At 35.0% G+C, this 25,372-nt stretch overlaps 2 long non-coding RNA genes across 5 annotated transcripts; one reads left to right on the forward strand and one right to left on the reverse strand.

Moving 5' to 3' along the window:
* Positions 1-797: 797 nt before the first annotated feature.
* Positions 798-4,930, forward strand: LOC129445518 (uncharacterized). Of its 4 annotated transcripts, none has more exons than XR_012369056.1 (3): positions 798-1,006; positions 1,502-2,297; positions 4,697-4,930. It is a non-coding gene; the product is annotated as an uncharacterized lncRNA (long non-coding RNA). The 4 variants fall into 4 exon arrangements; XR_008644806.2 differs by having other exon boundaries at positions 4,716-4,930; XR_012369055.1 differs by having other exon boundaries at positions 2,223-2,297.
* A 6,279-nt stretch (positions 4,931-11,209) lies between these two features.
* Positions 11,210-14,548, reverse strand: LOC129443827 (uncharacterized). The gene is made up of 2 exons (XR_008644223.2): positions 14,424-14,548; positions 11,210-11,556 (listed from the first exon to the last, which is right to left on the reverse strand). It is a non-coding gene; the product is annotated as an uncharacterized lncRNA (long non-coding RNA).
* Between the last annotated feature and the right edge of the window lie 10,824 nt (positions 14,549-25,372).

Raw genomic sequence — 25,372 nt, forward strand, 5'->3', positions numbered from 1 at the left:
GCAACACAATAAGGGCACGACCTCAGATTTTTTTGTGAGTCGACTTGTGTGTGCAATTGTGATTTTGTTTAGAATTTAATTATTTGTATAAAGCAAGGAACAGATCCAAAATTCATTTTCTTTTAAATATCAGTGTTTTTGGTAGTTGCACTTTCTCTTAAGTCAGTACTATTTAAATGCCAAATACAAATATGCTCATTTTTAATTACCTCCTTATCTAAGTGCTATTTAATACCATCACTTTACAAATTTACTGCCATGGTTATTTTATTTTCTAGCATCTTAGTAGTTCTGATTCTAAAACATGATTGTACACATTAATAATATTACAATAATAATTTGTTTTGCACTTTTTACTTTTTTACAATTACTAATGATCTTTTCTGTCAGAAACTATTTTAATGTGATTATTTTTAATAATAAATGGAAAAAGTCTGTGTTATACTTGTTGCCGTATAATACTCACACAGGTTGTGTGTTACAGTGATTTTACCACAGTAAAACTTTGCCTCATGCTTGACAACACCTTTTAACCATGGTAAAATAACTGTACGTACATTCTCTTATGGCTTACTGCTTCAGCATATTATATTACATTTTTTTGCATTGTTAAATTCTTACCACATTTTTTATTAGTTTGTGTATTGTTCAATTCAATTCAATTTTATTTATATAGCACTTTTCACAATTGTTAAATTGTTTCAATGTAGTGCATTGCATTTGTAGGCTGAATGTGTGAATGAGCCATGTGTATGTCTCTCTCTGTGTGTGTGTGTGTGTATCTCTGGTTCAGTAAGGGCCGTTCGTCTGGTGTCACTCTACACCTCGAGGACATTGTGGCTCACCAGAGGCCAGTGTGGTTCAGAGAAGGTTTGGAAACGTCTGAAACCTCTAACCACAGAAGCGGCCGGCCACCCAAGCCGACACAATGTGGGTGAGAGCCAATATCAGCAATGATGATGATGATGATGATGATGCCACCCACCGCTGTGCCACAGAGAGGAAGGTGAGACGAATGATTGTGTTACAGCAGACAGACACACTCGTGGTGTTGTGGTGGTGGTTAATGTAACACTTACATATTAATAATCAATGACTTTTATTCCGGGATTTGTTAAAATGAATGATGAATTTAATATATATTGTTTATATAATATATAGATGATACAATATTTTAAATAACACAGACAAACTGTTTTAATAATGTTTAGGTTATTCTTAATTTTGATAAAAAATATTTTTCATTGATATTGTTTTTTTTTTTGTGTTAATATTGTAAAACAATCCATAAACTAACAAAAAATACCGTCTATGACTTTTTGACAAAAATTACAAAATTTTGTGGTACAGCTGTACAATGACAATAAATTGCATGTATATCAATCATATCAAAAAGTACATTACATGCAAATATTTGTTACATATTTTAATACATCATATATGTGCCTTATAAAAGGAGAACACAACAACTTTAAAACTATAAGATAAAACTTTGGTTCAGCTCACAGAAGTGATGATCTGAAGTGAAGAGGAGAAGATGAAGACAGTAAGGACCGCTGTCATTGGCTGAGAGAGTGTGACCGCGTCCTGGAGGAAACTGAGAAAGACGTAGCGTGTGATTGGTTACTATTAGAAGACTAATGGGTGTGACATTGATAAGGACCGTAACCTGATCGCATGTTTTTAGTGCTAACTCCTGCAATCCCGTCCAGCCATCAATCATTATTGCACGCCGGGCAAACTCCCTCGGCTCGCTAAATATTTAATCAGCTTTAAAAAGGATTACGGGCCAAAAAAAGACAGAAAACCAGCCATGCCCTTTCACTTTATTTCTCAAGTCTTCAGACTTTTATTTACATTGTTCTCTATTACAATACATTGCTATTTACCAGATTAGGCAACCATGTAAATATCACAATAATGTAATCGTTCAGTACCATATAGTTTCTACTACCTTGGTATTACAAAACTTTAACCTTAATACTGCGACAGGGTAATATTACATACGGATTATTTTCTGATACCTTTTATTAATTTCGATCTAAGACTTCCTCTAAAACACGTGACCCTACTTTAATCCATAACATTTCACCCATGCACACAAACACCGTCCACAGCTGACGTCGACCCTCCGTCCCGGTCCACTGACACATTCCCAAAGTCACCCGACACCTGAGACCTTCCAGCAGAGCCATAATTAAAGTATACATTACTGCATACAGGACGGTGTCCAGTGACCAGAACAGAGATCTGATAGCTGCGGCTCTGATTCTACACCACCGGACCCCCATTAGCAGGTATGAATTATACATTCAGTACCATGGTACTTATAGCAGAGAGAGAGAGAGAGAGAGAGAGAGAGAGAGAGAGAGAGAGAGAGAGAGAGAGAGAGAGAGAGAGAGAGAGAGAGAGAGAGAGAGCAGGTGGATGTTGAGTTTTTTGGGAAGGGACACTGCAGACGTTAACCTTGACTCACAGTACATAATGTCACAGTGACTTGTTTTACTTCAAAGTCACATCATTCAAAATCTTATCAATATGTTTGAAGTGTTTGGCAGTAATCCAGAGTTCCCCAACATTTTGAGCAATTAATTTTTATAGCAACATTTCCAGTCAATCGTTATTAGTGGATGAGAATTTTTCATAAACATAATTTCCAGGTCCAGAAAACTAAATAAATTGAAGAAAAGTACATATTTTTAACCATAAATATTGTATTAAAAACATAGCATTTTTATTTTTTAAACAAAGCTTCATTAAGCATAAATTTTAGATTTATAGCACAATGCAAACAGGCTTCACGCTATAACCAATTCATACACAATGACAAAAGTTTCACTGTAAAGAAACTTTGCTTCCTTAAATTTTTTTGTCAAATCAACTCAGATTTATAAGTTATAACAACTCACCTGTAGTTATAACAACTTATCTCTAGTCAAGATAAATAATAGTAAGTTGAAATGACTTGTAAATTTAAGTTGATTCAACAAAAAATTTTAAGGCAGCAAAGTATCTTTCTATTTTACCACTATCTCTTTATCTTTAAACTTTTTCCGCTACCCTTAGAAAAAATTGGAGTATTTATTTATACACTGTAAAAATACTTTGCTGCCTTAAGTTTTTGTTAAATCAACACAGAGATGAGTTGGCACAACTTATAAAATATAGTTGAGAAAAGTTATAACAACTCAGCTGTAGTTATAACAACTCTAGTCAAGATAATTAATAGTAAGTTGAAAAGACTTGTAAATCCGAGTTTTTTTAAGACAGCAAAGTATTTTTTACAGACAGCAAAAAATCATCTTTCAGTAACATATACATACATGATCTCACACATCATTTACCATTCAGTTTTTATCTGATCTCTATCTTAATTCTAGTTTTGCATGTAAAGCATAATGATTAAAATGCATAGATAGCTTTTTCATAACTCAGAAGATTTTACAAGTTATGTATAAATTGTTCTTAATTTGTTGATGGAAACAGAGTTAAAGAATAAATGTGAGGAGTGATTTTTGCTATCATGCTTTGAGTGTTGAATCGTTTCTAATTTATAGGTGATGAATTGTTTCAAAGGTTTCGGTGATGTATGAAAATCAGTGAAGTGTGTAAACCGTGGCATTCAGCCTCCTTGTTGAAGTGAGTTTGAATTGAATCTGTCTGTGAAAACTCAGCTAAACTTATTTTACTTTGACTTACTGTTTTCTGCACAAGGTTTGCCTTGCTATAAAGCAATGTCACAATTGTTAATATACAACAAAGATATACGGCTATTTAAGGAATAGGTCCCTGTAGCCCAAATGATTCTCAGGGAGCATCCTCATAAAATAATGTATACTTTAAATGCACTGTAGTGTAAATCACAGTTAAAATCACCTGCCACTTGTGTAAATGTAAGCTTTAAAATGTGTCATTTGAAGAATTCAAAGATACATTTTTAAATGTATTAATTTCGATTGCAGATTTTGGTATTTGGCAAATCTTAGCACGCTGATATGTTTGGATGTATCTATGCATTTGACGGACACTTTAATCTAAAGCGACATTTCATTTATCAGTATTTGTGTTCCCAGGTTCGAACCCATGACCTTTTCACTACTAACACAATGCTTTACCCATTAGGAACACTGCATTGTAAAAAACTGCATTTTTGTCAAATCAACATATATTTCTTTGTTACTTTAACAAATAAGGTCACACAATTTCAACTTGTTTTTTTAAGTTATGTCAATTTATCACAGGTCAAATAGTAGATTGAATTGACTTGCATAAACAAGTTGTTTTAACTTCATGCTGCATTTTTTTTAAATATTCACATACATGTGACCCTGTAATCCAGGCTAAAGTCTCATAATTTAATGACAAGAGAGGACCATTAAAGTTTGATTTCAATCTTTGATTTGACATGATCTTATCAGTCAATATTAAATATATTAAGGTTATATTTTCACAGAATGATCTTTACATTATGTAGGATGATTTTGTGTAGAAAACAGTAAATTACAATACAATGACTTTTTACAGACAGGGTAAAATATTTTGTATATATATTTTTGAGTTCACGTATAATATCATGGGGTCTTTCCCCCTTGGAATAAGAAAGGAGACAAGCAAACATCTCCATAAGCTCTCTCATTTAATTTCATCACTGTCTAGGAGGAACAATTGAGGATTTAGCGAGATCTCTTTTCTACAGATAATCTGTTTCTCTCCAGTATGTGAATCGTGTAGTGAGGTCCAGGGGTCGGCGATGTTGATCGTGTCTGGTCCGTGTGAGTCCAACTCTCGGCTGGATACAGACAGTGACGGCTCATACGCTTCATCTGTGATTACAGGACTTTTCCATCTCACGGATCTGCCAGCAACTCCCACAGTATTGATCCTCTAATAAAAGTCAACATGGAGAGCAGAAAGATGCTGAATAAAATTACTGCCATCTCTTTCTTACTTTCTCTCTATCATTCAGCGAGTTCTTGGCCCCTCCTTCATTTCTCTGGGTTGGCACAGATGTAGATGATGAGATCTGTCTTTGACGGACAGGACGGGCCGGACAGAAGTGATGTAGATGAAGACAGATTCTGATGGCTGTGTTTTTGGATCAGGAGGGAGATTATAAGGAACGGCTGAAACATTACTCCATCTGCAAGAATGACCTGATAGCAACATAACACTGCAGAAATCAGTGAATAAGATGTTTTAATAAGTTAATATTAATGTACTACTGTAGATACAATACATTCTTAAAAAGGCTGGGTTATTTTCAAACTCACCGTTGGGTTAAAATGGAACAAACCCAGACGTTGGGTTAAATTAACCCAGAACATTTTTATATTTGACCCAACAATGGATTAAAGCAACCCGGCATTTTGGGTTGAAACAACTCAGAATAGGTTAAATTACAACCCAGTGGGTTGGCTTCATCCCTATTTGACCCAAAGCTGGATTGAAATAACCCCAGATATTTAGTGTATAAAACAATAAAAATCTATTAACTTTATATTTTCTTTTATAACATTATCAGAACTGAATGAACATATTACAGAGATATCTTTTAAATCACCACTACAAATATTTTAGGTATTTGTTTGACTGTTCCCTTTTCAAATATTCAATAATCAAATGAAGAGTTTGGTTCCGAATCGCGATAAACGCCATTTTTGGAAAAAATGAGTTACTGCCAAAATCAGGTCAGTAGTTAAAAGTAAATTCTTAATTTTACGCAAAATCCAATACCCGCTGTGATATTCTGTCATCTTTTCTCCCTTTTTTCCCAAAATGCAACAAATGCCACTCCTCCTTTTTTACAGAACGCAATAAATCCATTCCTGAAATTACAGCCCACCAGTCACGCAATGTAAACAAACAATGACGGCGGTCCAATACACAGAGTCCTAGTTTTCCTCATCTACTTTGTATTTCGTGATCAACAAACAAAACAAAATAATACTTTAATAGCATTGATAAACCTGTGATGGTTTTCTGTGACGGGAAAGAAACGTAAGCCATCAACATCTAATAATTTCCGCGAGAGGCACTCGGTTGCTTGTTCTCCAGACAGCATCAAGCTTCTCATGCTAAAACATTGACCCCCGGATCTTATGAAAACTTTACATTATTTTACTCAAAGTCAACAAAAATTGAGCGGGACCAAAACATTTTACAGCTGATCGCTGTGAAAATGTAAAGAGACGACGTCAAGTATAACCGCACCAATGACCGTGTTTTTAATATAACAAAGTAAGTGTTTTGGTTAATGCCATTAATGTTTATTTTTTAATCATTGTATACCACTAGTCAAGTAAATAAATAAATATAAAATGGTAAAGATGAATGCACATTTATACATTGATTTAATAGATTTATAGCATTTTGAAATAAAAAACTGTCATGGATTTATTGCATTTTGTGGAAAAAATAATTCGTTTTTATAATAAATCTTTGAAAATCAAGTTATGGATTTGATTTTTTATGTTTTTATAACCTAAAGATGCTATGTGAAAGTTTGTAACAGAAAAGAGTGGTTTTCATCTTGTCACTTTCTTGGTATAAAAAACACGTTTTTACCAAAATTTGTCAAAATGGATTTATTGGGTTTTGAAACCAAACTCTTCAAATATTTTAAACCAAACAAATATTTTTTTTGACTTACTGATTAATTGTATAAATGTATAATAAATTTCACATTTCTATTTTAATGCAATTTAAAACATTCCAACATTCCATTCTTTTGATGACATCATCCTACAGGAAGTGACATCATGTTGGAGGGAAATATGTTACCAGTGAATGACATCACAATATCAAATCGCCCTTGCAGTATTTTGATGTCATCCGCCTGTCGGTTCTTGCATTCCATTTCCTTGATGACATCATCCTACAGGAAGTGACATCATGTTGGAGTGAAACTAGCATATGTAGCGAATGACATCACAGTACCGTAAGAGCGATTCGATCACAGACTCCTCTGTATGATTTCTCGAATGGCTCTTGCGGTATTTTGATGTCATCCGCCTGTCGGTTCCTACATATCATTTCCTTGATGGCATCATCCTGCAGGAGGTGACATCATGTTGAAGGGAAAGTAGCATATGTTACTAGCGGATTAAATCACAGTACTGTAAGAGTGATTTGATCACAGACTGCTCCGTATGATTTCTCGAATCGCTCTTGTTGTATTTTGATGTCTGAAGGTTTTTGCAGAGCACATGAAGTCTAACAAGCACGTGCTTTACTTTATGTGCAATTTTTTAATACCCAAATTCTTGAAATGGGCGGGCCTCAACCTTAAAAATGACCAATGAGAGAAGCATTTCTGCTGGTAAGCTTTATTAGATGTTTTTGTGTTATAAGCTAGTTTGTCTCATTCACATTAAACCCTTTTTAATGAAATTTCAGTTTGATAATCTCAACATTTCAGACATGAGTAATAATAACAATAATTTCACGGTACACTGTTAATCCACCCCCCTCCCCATATAGATATTTATTTGTACCCGCACTAAAACAATGACTTTAAAGCTCTGATCATCTTGTTGTGATGTGTTGTGTGGGTTTGATATTTATACTTTACAACAATACAGATAAAACGAATAGTTGGTGTATCCAACATTTTATCCTGTTATATGCTGAAATATATTTACAAACTATTGTAATGTTCCATGGCTCAATTACTTTAAAGGAAGTAATTATTTGAGAGAAATCAAAGTAATTGATCGGTTTTAGATCAATTAACTGTTTAATTATATTATTGAAATCAATTAATCATCTTTTCTCATTATAAATGGAAATGCACTTTTCTCATTTCGTCACTGATTCAATGTATTGAAAAGTTTAAAGGCAAGCACGTCTAATTCAGAGAAGCCTTTTGTTCAAAAAGAAAGAAGTTTTACTTTCAGAGTACAGTATAACTCAATCATTGTGTCTCACAATTAGACTGTTGTGTGCTTCTAGGTCAGGTTTTCATTTTCTTACAGGAATACACTCCGAAATCTGTTTAAAGACGACAATGTCGCCACTGTGATTTATGGCTTGAATCGAAGCAGGAGGGGTCAATGTGAATCAGTTTCCAGAAACAATACACTTTAGCATGCAGTCCAAAATCTGATGAGATACATCACGTAAAGAAATCCATAACAAAATAACATTTATTTGAATAAAATAGTTCATTGGTCAAGCAATATATCACACCACAATAATTGTAAACATATTTTGCCAAAATGTTTCATATTTGATTGTTTTTTATTTAACTTCTCTCTAAATCAAAGGTGCCAAATGACCTTATATTTGGCCCGTCATGCCACGTGAGATAAGGAAAAACATCATTGACGCAGAATTTCATACTTCAAATTAAACATTTTCTAAAATGTATTTTTTGTTTTTTGTGTACATTACAAAAATGTAAATTAAAATTAAATGCAAGGAATTAAAGTGAATTTTTTATGTACATGCATGTCTATACAGGCTAATAATGGAGAGGTTGAGGCAGTGGCACACAGACAAAAGGAAATTTAAAATTATATTTTGAAATAAAACTTTTTATTAGTTATGCGTAAACAGAGTAATGTTTGCTTATTTATTTTTTAAATATTAGACAATTCTAAATTATGAGAATCAGGGCAACTTTCATTTTAATATAACACAGCAAATATTTATTTATTCAGTCAGGTTTGATTTTTGGCCCTTAGTAATTTGGGCACCCCTAAATGTTTGTACGTGAATATGCTTGAAACGTAACACTAAACGTTCATTTGTTTTAAACAATTACCAATCATAATGCAAGTAACACATGATTAAATAAATGAGCTTTAACTGGATAAATCTGTTGTTGTTTTTTAACGTTTATATCATAAGAAAATGAAACCCAGGGTTTTGGAAAGAGGTCAAGCTCTTTGCTCTTACTAATTTAAACCTAGACAAATGAGACAGACTAAAAGGGTTAAACATAGCATCATTTGTCTTGGTTTGAGTTAGCAAACAGTCTGAAATTATCATAATGTGAACATTATAGAGGCAATGCCTGAAGATTTCAGACCCTTATCTTTTATTGTGACTTCAAACAACATTGCCGGTGTCATAGTAGGTCATGTCCGATAAGTTTTTAGATTACTTGACAAAGGTCGTTTCGTTTGCATTTTTTAGTCATATTTTGGTGAGAACAAATGTAAAGATGACTTTGTCAAATCTTAATTGTCACATATACAATCATACAACATGCTTTATACAACCTGACAACCTTTTTAGAAGTTAAGAATAATCAAAAGAATGAACTTAATCATAATGTGAATAATAACAGTTGTTTGTAAAGTGCATAAGATAGCGTGCTAACTTCAGACTTGTATAAGAGACAGGACTACCTATTGAAAGTTAAGAGTATAGGAAAGCTTGTTTTTAAAGAGTCCTTAGTTGGTGATGTTGGTGCCAAAATAATGTGCTGGATTAAAAAATAAAAAATAAAATTTACATCATTAAATTATGATTTATTTCTTTTGAAATTTTCCTAGAAGTGCCTTTTGGGAGATAAATGTAAATGTTGATTTGCTTGTTTTTATTTCGCACCACAGTGCTGGCATCTCACACAGAACACCGGCTGGTTAATTGAAAATCTCCCGGGACTCCGAGAAGATCTGAGCGGAGTGGGATTATTGTCTCAGGAACGACACGTGGAGAAAATCAGAGGATCCTGAGGGAGAAACACTGAAGAGCAGAGGCCGGGTAGAGCGTGACAGATAAACAACAACAGCTCTCTCTCTCTCTCTCTCTCTCTCTCTCTCTCTCTCTCTCTCTCTCTCTATCTCTCTCTCTCTTTGACTCTCATGAGCTGATCCTGTCCAGTAACCAACAGTGTGAAACTAAAGATGGGGCAAATGGGATTTTAAAGCTGGAATTGAAAGGTCAGAGCTGTGTAAGCAAGTAAACACAAACACATCTTTTCCCTCTTTAACCAACATGCATATTACATGCATGCATATGGTAACTATTATCTATACTATCTATACTATGTTTATATTTAGGCAATGACTGTGCCATCCGTTATATGTATCTACATTTTTTGCTCTTCTGTATGTATTGTTGTATTATATGTGAGTTGTTATGTAAGGAATAATTGACGACAGGCTATTGAATTATAAGAAAATAATGCATACCCAAGGTGGTTATGCGGGTGTGCATTATTTTCAAATAATTCAAAGGACCGGAGTCAATTATTCCTCTTACGGTTACCACAAATATTGCTCTGGTGCCTATTTTTAAGATATTTGAAAAGTTAGGTGTGCAGTTATTGAAAAATAATGCATACCCAAGGAACATTTCTCAACCAATCAGAATACAGCATTCATCAGCCCTGTGGTTAAATTTGATTATTTAACTGTTTATGATTTTGAAGATGCAGCATAAACCACAGTCAAGAAATTTTTTCCTAAAGGGACAATAAAATGTATCATTTAGTTCTCATTGGACAGGTTTTTTATACATTTAGTCTTTATTTAGTACTGTGGTTCTCATCTGGTGTGTTGCAATTTAAATGAACATTAATTTGCAATTCCATGCAAATGTCAACCTCACAATGAAAAAGTAAAGTTTGAACTCTTTTTTTTTACCATACTGATATCTCAGATGTCAATATGTACAATGTCTTAAATACCCGTGACAGAGACCCTCTGTTTAAGTTTCTTAAACATTGTTATAAATCATTTATCATAAGTAAGTGCAGATTTCAGAATAGTCACGTCCATAAAAGAGAAATGTCACATAAATAATCACATTTCTTTCTCATACAGTAAAAATTTGACTTTTTATTGTTTGTTCTTTGAAGAGATGTTTATGCATTCCTGCAAAGTTTGTTGCCTCTTAAAAAAGTTTTGTTATACCCATAACACATGTTTAGAGTTTTTTCATCATCTTAAACAGTAAACATGAGTATAGACTGATATTTTTCTGATGACTATATCATCACTGGTATAGGAAAATATAAACAGATGGTTTAATATATTTTTAATAAATACTGAGAAGTTATGTTTTAATTCATGACTGAAAATGTCACATCCATAATGCTGGAAGCTCTCACTTACCTTTAAGTATTTGGCAGACGCTTTTATCCAAAGTGCATTCATCCGGTACCGTTTTTAGTTTTTCCCAAGTGTAAAATCTCACGTGTGCTGGTAAATGTATCTATTTATCGAGTGCACATTGTTGGTAATAATACATTTCAGTGTTTGTTTTTTAACATTCACATATATTTAATATTTTATTTTAGATGATGTAGTATTTATATTAGCAGACTCTTTTGTACATACTGTATATTGATTAAAAAAATACACCATAAGTGATGAAACTTTTGTTGAACAGAACAGTAAAGTTGTGGTCATTTCATTCATTTAGCATCCTTCAACACTTTTAAAGTTGTCTTCAGTTTCTTCTGACCTTCATGATTGTCAGTACTGAACCTTCATCACCAGTAACAGAGATTTCCTGTTGGCTTTGTGTTTCACAACAGGATGAATCCTTGTTACTGAGAACAAGAGGTCAGAGGTCAGATCATTTCATATTCAGGCCTCCGATCTGAAAACAAGATACAGACTTTATTAGTAAAATAAGTTTATTTTGTACTCTTGTGTCTCATTAAAGCCTGTGTGTCGGTATGCGTCGGTCCCTTGTGACATCATCGATGGACGCTAACAAAGCAGGGTTAAAGAGACGGAGTAATGTGTCTCCTGATTATTTGACCTTAACTCTTGTTGTTCCTTCATCCCCTGTGTGTTTGTGTTTAGGGAAAGGAAACTTAAATCAGCAATTAACATAAATAATGAATGACTCTTGGGGATGAATTATTAATGTGCCGGTGGAGTGATTTCTCCCGCTTAAGAGAGAGAGAGAGAGATACTGTAGCACCTCTGAGGAACGACCGGGACATCGGCACACACTTTGGTTTGCTGTTTGTGAAGTTCTCTTTCATGATATTGGTGGCATATTAATTGTTTATTGCTTTTCCACATTATTAAAAGAATGAGAGAAAAATGACAAGACATGAAGAGGTAATGAGAAGAGGACATGACAAACCTGATGACCATCATCTTACATTTACATTTATTCATCATTAGCAGTTGCTTTTATTCAAAGCGTTGTGTAATGCACTCAAGGTACTGTTCATATCAGCTGGAGATCGAACCCATGACCTATTCTCTACCAATTGAGCTACAGGAACTACCAGAAATTAGTGTGTGCTCCTGAATGTCCTTGAACCCATTTTTATCAACCAATCAGATAAGAGATGGTTTGTACGGCACTTTAATTGACTTACACTGTAGTTGAATTTACTTTTTGAGGAAAGTGGTTTGAAAAAAATAAAATTTCTAGTAATTCCAATATAATTTGCAAGTTCAGTAAATTTAATTTTAAGTTGATTTAACTTTTTAGATTTAGTACATGTCAAAATATAAAGTGATGTTTACTTCATTGTTTAAGTAAAGACAATATCTGGGTTAACAGTGTACTTTTTAAAACATTGGCGTGGTTTCCCAGACAGGGCTTAGTCCCAGACTAAAATGCATGTTTGAGGTCCTTTAATTAAAAAATATCTTGTCCTGATTAATTTTAACATTGAAATTGTGAAAATATTTTGTCTTAAGATAGTTGGATGTTTGAACATTTTGAGTTAACTTGCCGTATTTGCGTGTGAAATTTGCGTCATTCATGGGTGAAATTCGCATTATTCGCGAAAAGTGAAATTTAAACGCAAGTATGCTCAATTTGCATGCTTTAGCTAACTTGAAGTCTCAATATATATTTCAAATTAAGTAAAGATTGTTTTTTACATCTTACCAGATTGTCTGACCTCCTCTCTCACTTTCTTCCGAACAAAATCCTTTTTATTTCTGTTTCTATAAAAGTACGAAGATGTGTTGTACAGCTCCGAGTGTCCGGATATTTCAACTCGGAAAATGCGTTGTGCCGCATTTATTTACAACAAAACAACATTATAAATAAAATTACTTAAATATTTGTTAATAAAATGTCATAAAGTTTTATGCTATTTTATTAACAAATATTTAAGTATTGTTCATATTCTGTGAAAAAGCACAAATAATCAAAATATTCAGGCACAAATGATTATGGGTATCCTTACAACATTACTGCTTATTTTAATTTAATTTCACTTGAATGTTTTAGTTTAATGAATTTTATATGCTTAAATCAACTAAGATTTTTTTGTCCAAAACTCAAAATATTAAGTGATGTTTACTTTATTGTTTAAGTAAAGACAGTATCTGGGTTAACAATGTATGTTAAAGAGACATTGGGGCGGTTTCCCGGACAGGGCTAAAAATGCATGTTTGAGCTGCTTTAATTTAAAAACACCTTTCCTGTTTAATTTAAACATAGATTGGTTAAATTATTTTGTCTTAAGATGCACACCTGTAGCGTTTTCGTAAGGTATATTTGCCCAGTCTTGGATTAACCTAAACTCTATCTTGGAAACCGCCCCTTTGGCTGGAAAGTTGTCCCAGGACAAACAGAAGATCCAGAAAAATGTTTCTAAACCAGTAAACCTTGACTCTGTCCTCTCTCACTATCTTCACCTTCATTGGACTCTCTCGCTGCTGTATTCTGTGTTTGTGTACTCAGATCGTCTGTATCATGTTGCTCAGATCTGCTTTGTTAATTGCCGGGTAATTACAGCGCTTCTGTTGATCTGTTCATTTCACAGCGCTGCTACAAACCTTTTAGAGCGTCTGCTGAAGCTCAGACTCTATTGGATTTGGCTCATGTGCACGTCTAACGCTTTGAGAGCTGAGCTAATGTGATGTCCTCTGTGCATTTACTGTGATGTCTGGCCAATTGTTGCGTCTGCATCATTTGACCGGGACACCCAGAAGCGATCTAACAGCGTAAAAGTGTTGATGGGATTGAGTTCAGACAGGAAAGCTCTGTAGATTAAAGTGATGTGGAAAGAGTCACGCTCTGAGATTATTGCTCTGAATAAGGTGTGGTTAAGATATTACACAGTATATTACAAAGTAAAGTGTCATGTTCCTGTAGCTCAACTTGTAGAGCGTTGCGTTACGGTACCAGGACAAAAGTTCATGGATTTGATCCCAGGGAAAACACATACTTATACAATGTAATGCAGTGTAAGTCGCTTCGGATAAAAGCATTAGACAGCCTACGACTCCGGGCCGGATACGTACCAGAACTGCCGACTTTGGCACGGATTTGGCTTGGAGTCATCTGCTGTCTGAATGCATAAACGTAATGTTTTTGAGCGTGCAGTTTCATAGTTTTGTCTACAGACAATGCAGCAATTTAATACTTGCAACTAAATTAATGAAGTTAGTTATTTTTAGATAATTGATTACATTTCATTTCAGTCAGTTGCATTAGTAATTGACCAAAATTTTCAATATTAAATCTCCATTAAAATAACTTACCTTGAGATAGTGTTCAGTGCTCCTGTTGTGAGCTCAGCTCCATCTCAGACAACTGAACACCTGCTCACTTAATCTTCATCCTTAGTGAAAACTTCAACCTCTGGACTCCAAACTCTGAACACTGCTTATCTTTACAACTGCTAATTCATTCGAAGGAATTCATGGATGAGACCAACTCTTTTTAACCATTAACTTTCCATTTGCACCCCGTTTTTACCCTGGTAAGTTCCTGGTGCAGTACTACCTTTTGCATGTACAGTGGTGTAAAAAAATGTTGGCCCCTTCCAGATTTTTTATTTTTTGCATGCTTGTCACACTTTAATATTTTAGATTATGAAACAAATTTAAATATTAATCAAAGATAGCACAAACACAACAAATTAAGCGTTTCATTATGAAGGGAAACAAAATCCAAACCCACAACTGGTTGGGCCGCCCTTACCAGCAACAACTGCAATCAAGTGTTTTCAATAACTTGCAATGAATATGTTACAGCGCTGTGGAGAAATTTTGGCCCACTCATCTTTGCACTATTTACAATTCAGCCACATTGGAGGATTTTCGAGCACGAACCGCCTTTTAATGGGATTGATGTCAGGACTTTGCGTATTCAACTTCAAAGTCTTCGTTTTGTTTTTCTTCAGCCATTCAGAGGTGGATTTGCTGGTGTGTTTTGGATCATTGTCCTGCTGCAGAACCCAAATTTGCTTTAGCTTGAGGTCACGAATAGATGGTTGGACATTTTCCTTCAGGATTTTTGGTAGACAGCAAAATTCAGATCTACTTTACTTTGTCAGGCAGTTCCTATATAAGATGATTGCGAACAGGTGTGAGAACCTGAACTCAAGTGTGATAAACTACAATCAAGTTATGTTTTAACGGGGTTAGTCAAGCACTTTTCCACACAGTTTCATGTGGGTTTGGATTTTGTTTTCCTTCATAATAAAAAGCTTCATTTAAAAAGTGCTTACTTGTGTTATCTTTGGTTATTATTTAAATGTGTTTCATGATATAAAACATTAAAGTGTGACAAATGTGCACAAATTTAAAAAATCAGATAGCACTGTATCTTAACACATGTATTTCTTTTCTAGTTTTGCTTTATCTACCATACTGTACATCTTATCAATCAGCTTCTTATCAACAAGCAATTATTAGCATGCCTCAACATCGTGTATCAGTTAAAATCTGCACAGTGTTTGATTAATATTGTGACTCATGTAGATATAACAAGACCTTTCATCACCAGCAACCTCTGCCTTTACTTTTTTCCCTAATCTAACTGCTAGAAAGCTCAAAAGTCAGATTGATAATGAGTTATGTTTCAAAAAGATAATAGATGTGTAATGCTATTGGACAATAAGACACTGTCCTGATTTTGTGGCCTGTAGTGAGTTTAAACCTTATGACCATGAACACTTTAAAAATACATTTTGTGATTAAACAGGGACATACCGCATATCTGGAAATATTGCTTATTTGAGGGCGTGTAAAAGCGATAGTATACCGTAGTTTTTACTTTCATGCATCCCACATATGATTTCCTCAGTTAAACACAAATTAATATAGTTTTACATTAAAATGCCCTCGTGTTATCTTTAATATAGGGTTGGGGCTTATAAGGTAACAATTTACTTGATGGGGTGTTCATAAGACTGACATGACACCTTCATAATCATGACATGTATTATGAACATGAAGGAGATTTTATGAACATTTATGACAACTGTCAATACATGTCATTCATTCAATTATGTCTTTTTTAATGCAAAGATGACATTGTTTGAGATGTCTTTGTTATGACAACTTGATATAAACCAATACATCTTAACTTAAATCTGTTATAAACATGACATAGCAGAATAATTATCAAACTTAAGAAACTACCTAGCTGTATGGGTTAACATTACATTAAACTCTCATTTAAATGTCATTTAGTGTAAATACTATGTGAAAATATTTTAAATACATTAACAAAATTTAACAGACACATCAAAAGATTATACTTAACTTTATGTATGTGCACAATGCATGAAAAACTGAAAACTAGCAGAACTTGTTCTTCCTCATACGGAGGGGTTATGACATTTTGTGTCATAAAAACTAACAAAACATTAAATTTTTTAGGTGAATTGGTCTCCAAATGTAATAAAATATAATTTTATAATTTTATATAATTATTCTTGTTATTATTGAATAATTGATTTTATTTCTTAAACACATGGAGGAAACTAAAAAAAGAAAAAAAAACATTATGAACTGAAGAATATTCATGATGCTGTTATAAAACTATGACAGAGTATTAACACTTAATGACATTTTAATGACAAATTCAATTTATATCACTGGTAAAAAGTGGTAATTTATGTCAAGTTGTTATGACAAGTTATGATGTATTGGTTTATGTCAAGTTGTCATAACAAAGACATCTCAAACAATGTCATCTTTGCATTAAAAATGACATAATTGAACAAATGACACTTAATGACAGTTGTCATAAGCGTGCATAAAATCTTCTTCGTGTTCATGGCACGTGTCATGTCATGATTATGAAGTTGTCATGTCAGTCTTATGAACACCCCTTGAAGTAAAGTGTTACCGAAAGGGACATAAAGATCATAAATCTATGGAAGCATAAAGATCAGATCAAGAATAATATTGAAGAATGGTGGCATGAAATCGTATTTGCTCACGTATGACTATGGCAAGCAAAATTTGCTTTATTATTTAATAAAAAATGATGCAATAAAGTATGTATTTTATATTTAACACTTTCCCCCGCCATTGAGTTTTCTCGTCAATTAAGAGAAAGCATTTGCATAAATGATGAGTTTTTATGTTAATCTGTAAAACCGCAATTATCAAAATTTGCTTTGACATCAACATTTTTTATTTTTGAAGTTTTTATATCAACAATTCAGTTTTTCATTTTCTGCTAGTAATATCAGTAATTCCATTTCTACTAAAAAATCTTAATATCAAAAATGACTTCATAGGAATACTTCACATATTCTTGATTTCAAAATTTGCATTTCAACTAAAAATAAAAATCTATATCTGATATCTGCAATGCTTTAAAAAGCTTATGTGATGACATAATGTTTAATTTCATGAATTAAAGCTTTTACTAGTAGAAATTTAATTACTCGTATCAAAAACAGACATTGTAACTAATAGAAATTTCCTTTGTCATTTCAGGAATAATATTTCTTAGAAGCGAAAACTGAATTGTTGATATAAAAAATCCATATCCTGAGAATGATTAAAGCTAGTTACCAATAGAACCAATGAGATTTGACCTCATTAATATGCCATCATATTTTAACTTAAGCACTGATTTGTAAGTTTCCATGGACACAAGATGTCTTGATTGCAATATAAGCTCCCGGTGGGGTCTTCTGCTGTCGTAGCCCATCCGCCTCAAGGTTGTGCGTGTTGTGGCTTCACAAATGCTTTGCTGCATACCTCGGTTGTAACAAGTGGTTATTTCAGTCAAGTTGCTCTTTTATCAGCTTGAATCAGTCGGCCCATTCTCCTCTGACCTCTAGCATCAACAAGACATTTTCACCCACACGACTGCCGCATACTGGATGTTTTTCCCTTTTCACACCATTCTTTGTAAACCCTAGAAATGGTTGTGCGTGAAAATCCCAGTAACTGAGCAGATTGTGAAATACTCAGACCGGCCCGTCTGGCACCAACAACCATGCCACGCTCAAAATAGCTCAAATCAACTTTTTTGCCCATTCAGTTTGGAGTTCAGGAGATTGTCTTGACCAGGACCACACCCCTACATGCATTGAAGCAACTGCCATGTGATTGGTTGATTAGATAATTGCATTATTGAGAAATTGAACAGGTTTTCCTTATAATCCTGTAGGTGAGTGTACATCTGGGACGACATAAGAGTGAATGAATTATGAAGAACTTTTATATTTGGGTGAACTCCTTTAATCAATTATCACTGAAATTGGCACAGTATCGAAATCTCCTCAACTAGGTGTAGCTCGATCTTGCTCCGTTACCGACCTCAATCGGGCTAATAAGCGTCGGCCAATCCAGAACTCTGGGCCGCTATAACAAGGCAATTAAAGTGAGCTGGCAGTCTGACACTTCCCACAATACCGGGACTCCCAAGACGAGCACTGCCAATGCCAATCTCTAATAGGGCTCTGAGCACGGTCCTGGGGAGATGCAATTGGATTTGAAGCCAATCAATCATCCCAGCTATTGACCTATGATTGGATTTAGAAGACATGTCAGGGCTGCTTTGATTTTAGCTCCAGCCCAATGAAGCTGGATGTGAAGGTTTATTGTTTCGGACGGACAGAGAGCGCTGTGTGGGGTTTGACACGCTGCCAAAAGAGATGGATGCGTACGGTGAGTGCTGTATCCATCCGTCAGAGTTAAAATCCGTCATCTCATCTTTCACGGGAGTGCCATCCTTGGCTTTTGGAGGTCTGCCCTTGTTTGTGTGGTCTTGCTATACTTGAAATTTCTCAGCTACTTACTGGGGGAAGTTTGTGATTATTTTACGCCGTAGTTGGAACTGAATATTTGATCTTATACTGTAGATCCTTATATCCAGTGTGTGTGTGTGTGTGTGTGTGTGTGATGTTTAAAGAAACATAAATCACAAAAGCTGCTTTTAGTGTACCTGTATAAAACTGACTGTGATGTTATGCGTCTCTCCGCTCTGGTAAGCAAAGTCTTGTGTTGTTATTTCAGGTGGTGTAGAAAAACAAGATTTATGGTAATGCAAGGAGACCTTCAGCGTCTGTCCTCGTCATTTAAATTAAAAGACTGAGATGAATTTCTTCTTTCCAGACCTCTGAAGGATGGCAACATCTTCCCACAAACAGTCCGCTGATAAATGAAAAGCTCTAGAAATAATGATCTGAATAACGACACGCTTTTACTGCGTAATGCTGTGGGAATCTCAGAGTAGCTATTACACATAAAAACTGATCAATGTGCTCTGCTGAAGGACAAAGCCGGACATAAAATGAAATCTGAATCCAGACTGACATGAATTGGGCTTTTGTCATGAGAACCAGATTATTGGAGAACCATGCATCTCCATCCTGGTCCATGCTGGTTAATGGTGACCATCTGTAGATGATGCTGTAGACCAAAGAAGTCGGCACACCAGCATCCAAAATAAGTCCTGGTGTGAGTCCTAGCAATAAACATCTGGGCTTCACAGCTCATATTTTCTATGGATGAACATCATGTGAGAAAACTTGAAGAACTAAGAACTTTGTCATTATTTAATACAATATGGTGATATCTCTAAGTATCTTGTTAGATGTATCTTTTTAAAATGCTGTTAGCAATGCTGTCTAAATCTGTGATATCAGTGCCACTCCTCATGGATAAAATCTTTCATTCACGTGATCAGATGATAATTAATATACTTATTTTTACTGATCTTTGCCTTTTAAATCTATAAAACATCAACAAAACAATGGAAGAATGGGAATAAATGAGATCAGAAACCCCAAACTTGTGTGGACATCACAGCTCTAATGTTGTGTTGCATTAAAACAATGATAACACTTATTGTTAGATGAAATATAAATGCATTAGCTTTGGGACTTTTGTTTATGGGTCAGTGACAAAAACGGTTTGGCAAGATGAGAATTTCAAAAATCTTTTTAAAACTTGTTTTAAAAGCATGCACCCGGTATATTTCAATGCACAGTGTATTTATGTTGATTTTATGCAATAAAAAAATTACATTTGCATAATTTTTTATGAAAGTTAAGACTGAATGAACCTAAAAATGTCAAATGGTGTAACCGCCATTTACGCCAAAAAATGAGAAATATTAAATATTTTATCCACCTTGGTGGCATGTAAGCATTATCATCAAAAAAAAAAAACATTTTAAAATATCACACAAAAAAGCATTTTATTAGTTATTACTAAATGTACATTTTAATGTGTTTTTGTAATATTTGTCCGGACATATGCTGAATATAGCTGTTTTATAAATAATCTTTGAGAAATTATGTGGAATAAAATATAATCATCTAGTTTAGTGTAATATGATTTTTTACACTAAACTAGATGATTATATTTTATTCCACATTTTTATGAATATATTTATTTTTCATAAACAAAATTACAAGTTACACCACATTGACATTTTTGCAATTATCCCCCAAATATTCTTTAAAAATAAAATAAAACCAGAAATGTTATAATTGGTCCTCAAAAAAGAGAATGTATGCTAAGTAAGTAAGTAATCTGCAAATTTGTTTTGCAATTTAAACCCTTTTACATTTAATTTATCCATACGGACACAAAATAATTAACATCACATCACTGACTTGTATACAAAAGCACAAATAATCTACATGTGCAGAACTCAGACATACTTTATTGCATGTTTTTATGTAATTATACTTTCAACTACAGAGTAAAATACTCTTAAATCCACTTTACAGATTTTTTCAGAAAATCATCACAGCAGGCCATTTTTGGGTCAAATGTTGGTTTGCCTACAGGCTTTTAATGGCTGGCACACCTCACACAACCTAACAGTCCTGTATCAATCTTTATGAAGCTGAAAATATTTATTTTTTTACAAATAAGTTCAAAAAGTTCTATTTTCTACAGTTTATACAGATGTTTTCCCACTGCACACTTCATTGCAAGCTTGGCTTTTATTCCTTCACCTTATTTTTGTTGGCCATTGTCTCGCAGGACACAATTGAATCGGCGTCTCGTCTTCCAGCGCTGCCCATCAGCTGCAGCTGTGCATTATCCCATTACAGCCAAATAGTTTTGACACCCACTGACTAACCGATCCCATAGATAATATCATAAAGGGCTTGCTCGATACAAATCCGCTCAGAGTAACTCATTTAAAGCCACCATACATATTTCTTATGTGTAACTTGAAACGCTGGAAAAATGAAATCAATAGAAATGTTTCTTGTTAATGAAGATGTACCGGCCTGCCGTTTCTGTGGCCCGTGTGGCTTTCAGAGCTCCCTGTTTGTTCCTAAATAAATCTCCCAGACACCACTGCGGTCAGCCGGGCGGTCAACACACGGACCTCTCTCACCCCTCCCGGGCGTAGATGACTGTGGCTTTGTGTGTATGTGAAACACGACTTCTACTGTATCACCTTTATGATCATCCGTAGATGGCAAAATCTGCTGACGTGAAGGGGTTTGGTTAAAATATTAACAGGAGGAAATTAAAATGATTTAGGTATTGATAACAAAGTGTCTTTACAAAATTTCAGTAAAATATGATATAATGAATGTTATAAAACTAAAGTTGTGGATTAAAGCCACAATATGTAAGATTTATTAGATATTAAAAATATATTTAATGCAGTTGTGTAACTACATTATCACAAAAGGTCTCAAGGATTTGTAAATCCAGATAAATTCCTGTTTTAAATAATGGCTCATCCCTTGTCTCCCTTGTAACGTTTCGGTCTGAAAACGAAGATGCATTGTTGGCGCGTTGCTGTTTTGACCAATTAAAACTCGCTCTAAAGTCAACGTTAGTCAACGTGCATCAGTAATATATGTCTATAAACGGGATGACAACACGAGTTTGCTTATCACGCACAGTGGCACACAAATGTGTTTAAAATTGAAAAATTAAAGGATTAAAATATAATAGATTATTATTGAGTCACTTGGAGATAAATAAGGGTAAATTATGAGACGTCAGAAAACGTAAAGAGCTGCTTCACCTGTAGCCTGGTAAGTAATTAAATGTTTTGCTTTAAACAAATGCAAATATTGCATCTATTTTTAATGCTACCCCACAGATTTATTGTATATGGCAAACATTATTAAGAAATGGATTTAATACAAAAAAATAACAATGTCAATACAAATAAAAACAACGCAATTTTTTTACATCAATCTTTAAGTGATGGTCTTCTTCCTCCGCGTAGTTTTTCAGTTTACAAATTCCTCCATCTTAAATAGGGAATCGACATGGTGCTAGCGCAACTGTTTTTTAAAGGGGATGAGAGATGAGACTCTCATTGGTTTATTACACATTACAGTACAACCAAAACACACCCATTACTCATTACGAGAATAGGATCAACCCTCTTACTGTGGGTTCACACCAGACGCGTTTGAGGCGTCTTGCGCCTACCGCGCATAGTTGGACGCTTGAACATTTTGAGTTTACTCGTTTCATTCGTGCGTGAAAGCTGCGCATAAATTTCTAGTCATCAAGACATTCACGCGGAAATTCGCGTCATGGGAGGGGCTTTTGCGACTCCACCTGCTTCCTGTAATAACGTCACTACTACAGCAAGCTCCTGGTTGGTTAACGCAGCGCATTTTTTCGACAAAGTCCAGATTTCTCAATCGCGCCGTGCTAAACTCCTCATTCGCGCCACGAGACCTCCAGACGTGCATCAACCAGTGGCGGCTCGTGACTGCACTTCCGAGGATGCGCTAATTCATAATAAGTGTTTGGATTGTCACGTGTGTGGTTCCCTTTTCCAAAATATGTGTCATGCGTGTGGAGAGATCCTGTGTGCATCACGTGTTTTGTCAAAATAAGTGCCTGCTGGAGACGCGTCAAAACCCTTTATGATAAAAGAGACGCTCGCGTTCCCTAAATACACGCAAGACACTCCCTTAACAGTAAACTCTGATTACGCACGAGATTGTGCGAATATCTGGCACACGCGAGTGTCTCCTTTCAAGTTTAAGTTCAAGGCAGCAGGCACTTATTTTGGCATGACAAGTGATGCACACACGATCTCTCAAAGTGCAGAACACATATTTTGAAATGACAAACCACACACATGACAAGCTACATACATGTTGTGACGAACGTCGCATTGTGAGCTCACTCGTGCTTGACGCCTCTACCGCAGCTGGTGTGAATGCAGCATGAGACTGTGTGCTTGGCCCACAAACCATTTTCCCGTCATTCAACCATTCAACCTGACTGTGTGCTATGTGCGCTTTAGACAATGCGCTCAGGTCATTAAAATACCATTGCTTGGGTTAATCATAAAGATGCGGCAGAGATTGAGGTCGGCAATTTTCGGATGCAGAACTGTGCATAAAGTAAAAAAAAAATGGCAAGCAAAATGGAGTCTTGTGTGCGTACGACCCCCGACTCCATGATGTCATTTTCGACATGCGCACTGACCTGCTCATGCAGACGCGGCGATCATCCTTTACACAAAGCCTCTTACGGCTTATTGCCTAAACTTTCACAAATACTTATCCAAAGCAACCTTCTGTAAAAGTTTAACATATTTTATCAGTATGTGTTCAGGATCAAATCCATGACTTTTGTGCAACTACAGTAACACAATGCTCTTCCAACTAAAGTACAGGAGCTTAATACTTATTGATATAAAGAGTTGTGTTTCCCATCTAACATCCGATTCTCATTAATGTCTTTAAAACGCCATTGTCTAATTACTCAATGATGATGAAATGAACCAAAACAAGAAAATCTTTCAGCTCATGCTGGTTTGACACGCCAACGATCAGAGATCACTCCTCAAGGTGAGAACTACCTTTAAAAGCGATGGATAAGAAAGCGTTGTGGAGATTATCTGTGGTGGACACACACACACACACACACACACACACACACACACACACACACAGTGTAGTGATAAAGCGAGAGCGGTCAGCCCTCCTCTATGACATACATCACTGCCTCCCGTCTGCAGGGTGCTTCACATTGATCGCCCGTCGTAGTGATCACATTACAACCCCACCAGATTAGATTTGCATTTTTAATTTCCCTTCCCAAAAAACGGCATTGACCGCGAGATGATACGAGGGGGGAATTTTTGAGATGTAGAAGCATCGGACAGAGGCCGTAGAGGTCAATGTTAGACTTAAGTGACATGTATTAAAAGATCCAAACCCCCAACAAGGTTCACGGTAAAACTGCAGACGAAGATACAACGGAAGGTGATGTTTACAGTACACTACTGTAAAATCTTAAAGGTTTATCTTAAATGAGATCTTTTAGATATACATCACTTGAGTGCATCATGCCTTTTTATTCAAACCTCAGTTATATTCATATAAACCTACACTTACATTTAGACATTTTGCGAAAAACAATGAAGTTATTAAGGCTATAATTTGATATCGTGTAGCACAAACGTATTAAACTGTGTTTCTAAATATCTGAATGCTTTACTTGCCACAGTGAATTTAAAGTTAATGCGTGTCATGTCTGCTCCACCAGTTGCTCAAAATGATCTTAGTTTGATCTTAAAAATGTTTTGTTTGGTCTTTCCTGCTACTATTATTATATATTTTTTGCATAATTTTTGCTAATCATTTTAAATCTGTGCAAATGACCGAAAGAGCTTTAAAACCATACATATGGGTTGAGCGACAGGGACTGAGACTGACCTCATGCTATGACCTTTAAATCCCATCATTAATATCACTAAATCACATTAAACTCATGTCTAGAATGGGGGTCGCTCATCTCTGAATGGACACAACATTTGTGTGTTTTTGCACTTACCTTGAATTTCACTTTGGTAACAATTACATTTAAATGAAAATATGTAAACATGATTAAAATGATGTTCACTTTTGCAGCAAGACTGTCTTATGGTGCGTTCACACCAGACGCGAATAAAGCATTAAGCAGAAGTGATTTACATGTAAAGTCAATGCAAAGAAGAAATCGCAACTTTATTTGATATAAATGAAGTTAAAGTTAATGGAGATTGGTGCAAATGACACGATTAGCATGAATGATGCGGCTCAAATGACACAAATGTTATGTACGTATGAAGTGACTTAACTCAATGTAAGATTGCAATGTTCAAGCGTTCAACTAAGCGTGAATAGTCAAGCGTCCAACTAAGGCAAATGGCGTTTTTTTCTGGTTGTAATCGCGCTGTCCGATTTGCATCATTCGCATTGCCCCACACGACTTCATGTCTATTCGCGTTTTTGCAT

Source organism: Misgurnus anguillicaudatus, chromosome 3, assembly GCF_027580225.2.
Source record: "Misgurnus anguillicaudatus chromosome 3, ASM2758022v2, whole genome shotgun sequence".
Lineage (NCBI taxonomy): Eukaryota > Metazoa > Chordata > Actinopteri > Cypriniformes > Cobitidae > Misgurnus > Misgurnus anguillicaudatus.